Genomic DNA, 5,001 nt, shown 5'->3' on the forward strand with positions numbered 1-5,001 from the left:
ATCGAATTGATCGACTTAATATCTGATATCTCTTTTGACTCTTCATTCTCCTAGTCTTTGCTCGAGAATATCTTGTCTCGTTTCTGTTCCTACTTTTAAGGTGACTTACTTTTTTTAGTCAATTCTGGATATGGCTCATGTGTGTTGGCATAACCATTTTGTGTTTGGGCCACAACTCTTAGAACTAAAAGAGCTCTTTCTCGAAAATTACGTTGAAACCTTTCTTGACCATTTCCCCTTCTTTCTGCTCCTTGTCTAGAGCTTCCTCTTTTTGGGTCTTTAGCCCAATTTTCGAAACATCTCCCAGGAACATTAAAACTATAATTCCTAGAGTATTTTAGGGCATTGTTCTGAATCCATTTGTTGTTCGATACATTAGATGGAGGAACTCTAGTTCGCCTCAACACCCCTTGAAATTTCTGGTCGACTGTCAAGACTGTGCACATCTGTTGCTTGACAAGAGCAACTGCAGACTCTCGACCTTTGACCCATTGCTTCAATCAAGCTTGTCTTAACTCTTCTTGATAGACGCGTTTTCTACATTTTTTATATGAGTCGAAAGCTTTAGCAGCTGAAGTGTAAAATAGGACACAACATTGTGGGCATATAGCCACATTTCCTTTTTCCTCCCTTTTTCTCAACAAGAAGTCTAACAGAGCTTCTCTTGCTTTTGGGATTAGAGTCTACCTTTATTTCAGGTTTATCAGTAAACTTTAATCGACCTTCATCAATGGCCTTCTGTATCAAATCCCTAAAATGAAAACAATTGTTAGTATAATATCCAGTAATTTAATAGAATTTACAAAACTTCTTATTTTTAATTTCAGAAACTGATGGCATCCTTTTTTCTTCAGGTAGTACAAGTTGCTTATCTTTTAACAACATGTCGAATATTTGTTCAGCTTTTGTTAGGTCGAAAGAATAAGTATTTTCTCCTAATAAAGGAGTCTTATCTTTTGCTGGTTTCAGGGATCGGCACATATAAGGAAGTCCATCTTTTAATTCTGCAGCAAAGACAGATTCATTGTTCGACTCTTCTTCACTCATACAGTCAACATAGTTAACCTTTTTATTGAAAAAAAAGTTTTCTTTTGTTCTACTCTAGTTCTTCCTTTTCTTTGTTTAACTTTTCAATTTGCTGAACCTTATCGGTCAACTAAGCCGAGTCGAGGAATTGTTGATTTATTAATTTCTTACAATTAGACCATTGATGGCCATCTTGGCTATTTCTGGTTAAATAATAGGGGTGAAACATTTGTTTTTCATATTTTTGAACCGTATAAGATAGTCATCGATCGACTCAACTTTTCCTCTCTTTACTATAAGTAGGTCAGACAAAGTCACCTTCATTTCACCTTTAAGAAATTGATCATGGAAACTTCTTTCTAATTGAACCCAGTTATGAATCGAATTGAGTTGAAGATTTGAAAACCAAGTAAAAGCATTATTTGTCACTGAAAAAGAAAAATATCTTATTTTTAAATACTCATTATTGGCCAACTCGCTTATTTTGACTGCTCGATTGTCGACTTTCTACTCTCACTTGCAAATTTCGTGAGAGATTTAGGAGTTTTAATTCTCTTGGAGAGTTTAACTTGCAAGACATAATCTAAAAATAGGAATATAAAATAAAGTTGATTTGTCACTCCAATGTTTAATCCTGCTCTATTTAAGATTTGCTCAACTGCTTGGGTTATATTTTGACGATATGCCTAAGCATCATTGTTTGCTCTAGCCTCGTTTAATACTCTATTTGGATCATCTCCACTATTTAAAATGAAAGAAGAATTTTTAACATGAGCTCCCCTAAAAGGTTGGACTAATGGTCGATTCATAGCACCTGTAATATCATCGGCTCGTCGAGCAAGTTGCTCTATTCTAGTATTATTATTTTCTAACATTGGATTTAATACTGTAGTCATCTGTTGAGTCGGCATATTTACTAGATTATGATGGCTATCCTCGATTTGTTGCCTATATACAGCCAAAGACTCGATTGTATTAGGTGAAGATGTCCCTACAGGTATCTGCCTTGACATTTCCGAAAATATTGAAGTACGGGTCCCTCCTATCAACACCCTAAGGACTCCTACACCCTGTGTCGAAATGACATTCGACACCATAGGAATTGATTGTGGTATGGAACAGTCCCAAGATATAGAGGGCTATTTATTAAGGGTTGATAGGTATTATAATTTTCTATGTAAGGGTAGTATTGATTGTGTGTACCCATTGGAGGATAATCTGAAAGAGGTGTCTGACCATAAAAAGGATTATTTCTCGTAGTGTTAATACCTCTAGCATATATGACATTAGGATTCTCTAGAGGTGGCGAATAATTTGGAGGTAATCCATATTGAGGCTATGTAACGGGTATAGCGGTTGGAATACCTTCTGTCGACTGTTGGCTTGAAAGATTGGTCGAAGGGACTGCTTCTATTTCAGGGCCTCTTGTGAAATTTTTACTATTATTATTCGACGTATCCGTCAAAGTTGAAGCTCTATCTGTCATGATTAACTTACCACTGTATAATTGCATACACAGCTTGACACAAATCTAACCTAGGGTCCCACCAGGCATACTAATTTATTTCACTCATTTTTTTATTTTGATAGGTAGTGTCAAAACGAGCTTGTATCAAGATCTCAAGTATTGAGAGTAGATTCGACTCCTGTGAAAAATAGTGAGCTCGACTCGAGAATTACTTAATTATGGTGTCAATGCTATTTTATGTCAAAATTACTAGTGTTAAAATTTTGGAAAACAACAAAGGAATAAATAATTAAATAAAAAACAATAAAAGTGTAAAATATTAACCAAAGAAAAATAATACCAAATTTAAAGAAAATAAACGAAAATGAATCAAATAAACAAAAGAAAATGAATTAAAAAAAATTGACTTCTAACACTCACATACACTTACACTCCATGTTCTTTCGTTGCATCACAGAGATTGAAAATTTTATGAGTTTATATGATGATCTAGTATTTTTAATTGAAGTCCTAGAACTCTTCTGAATTTCTACTATTTATAAACTATGGAAATGAACTTGTCATGGAGCATGTTATCTATTATCTTACTTCCTCCTTCTTTTCAACCGTAACCTTATTTTTACTATTAAGAATTTTGATCCCCAAATTTTAACACTCACGTTTTCGTTGATTTTTAAGTTTTATGTCTTTTCACTTTGTTTTTTGAATTCTGCACCCATATTCCTCATTTAATTTTGATAGTCGAATAACAAATTTTGATGTTTAAAGAAAGGACGCTTCTTATACTATTTTTCTTTAATTTTAGTTTTATCTGTCCTGTTTCGATAATTAAAACCTTAGTCGAAATGTTTTTTTTATCGAGAGAAATCCATTTTTTTTGTACTAACACTCTCAAGGTAATTAAACTAGTTCTTTCATTCAGCTCTCTCTCTCTCTCCATAGCATTTGAGACAATTTTTTCATAAAGATCATATATAGTTATTTCCTTTTCTAATCCGAATAATATAGAAAAGCAAATTTTAACCGAAAACTAAAAGTACTTTTTTATGGTGATTGAAGGAGCGGTTTAATTTATCGTATATGTATCTGATAGACTAATACTATGAATCTAGCTAAATATAAGAACTTTATGCGCAAGTAACAGACAAGGCATTACTTTTGGCTCAAGTAATAAGAGTGACTATAATATACAAGTCTATATATATATATATTCTCGTAAAACCTATGATTACCGTCAACCAATTCTTTGTATTTTTAGACAACAATGTTGTCACAGATTTATGAAACAAGAGACTTTTGAACTCTATATGAAATCAAATGATCGAATTCAATTATATTGAATTGATTTCCTACCGCGAACTACTTGTATTGAAATAATTGAATCAATATATCTGGCAGTAATATCCACAGGTTTTTGACAAATAGAAGTTGATTTAATTTGAAAATTTTAATTTCGCCTAGCTCCAAGCAAAATTATTTTGGTTTTCGGTAAAGCAATATAATTTTTTTTGGTGCAAGTAGGGGGTGATAAATGAAAAAGTTCATTCTGTCTTGACTCACTAAAAGTTCATTAACTAATAGATTATCTATTCCATCCCACTGAGTGAGATAATCCTAAATTCCTCTCTTGTTTCACTTAATGGCAGATTGGCGAGTTGGTGGGTTAAATTTGTCAAAATTTTTTTTATATAAACTATTAAATATTAAATAATATATATAATTTTACGACCATTTCAATAAATTTATATTTTTTAAAGATATAAAAAATTTATAATTTTTAAATTCACAAATATTAAAATCTTTATAATTATAAATATGTAATAAACATAATTATAAACCAATTTTTTTGAAGCAAATATAAAACTAACATTGTCCAAACCAACACAAATTTTGACCAGAACATATAATTAAACATCTTCAAGTTTTTAATTAATCAAACATAAAACATAATCTAAAATATAACTTAGAATATCTTCAATTATCATCATCCTCTTGTAGATCAATAATATTATAGAAATTTATAAGAGAATGGTCCTGACAAAAAAAAAAAAAACGCCTGGTCCGACGGGTTAGACGAGCTTTTTAAGTTTAACAATCTCAAATTTTCAATCCAACCCACCTTTTTAGTGGGTTACGCGGATCGGCCTGACAAGTTTCGATCCGTTTACCATCCTTATAATAAAGACGAAAAATAATACATAGATAAATTCGTTTTAGAACTACTTATTTAAGAGAATATGTCATTTTATTTTTATTAATCTTTTAAAGTAAATTTATACATTCTTTTTCATTCTCTTCGTATAAAAACATAAAATTATCCATATTTTTTATGTTAATATTGAGGCTTAAAATTAAAATAGTTTTTATTTTTATATTATTTAAAATCATTTTTAAATATTTCTAAAATAGTCTCTAAATTTTTTTTTATTTCATTCTTCTCTCATATTGCACACCTTTTTTTCTTTTTTTTTTCTAACCCTATCTAACCACCATTAGCACTATCACAT

Source organism: Arachis stenosperma, chromosome 7 (genome assembly GCF_014773155.1).
Source record: "Arachis stenosperma cultivar V10309 chromosome 7, arast.V10309.gnm1.PFL2, whole genome shotgun sequence".
Lineage (NCBI taxonomy): Eukaryota > Viridiplantae > Streptophyta > Magnoliopsida > Fabales > Fabaceae > Arachis > Arachis stenosperma.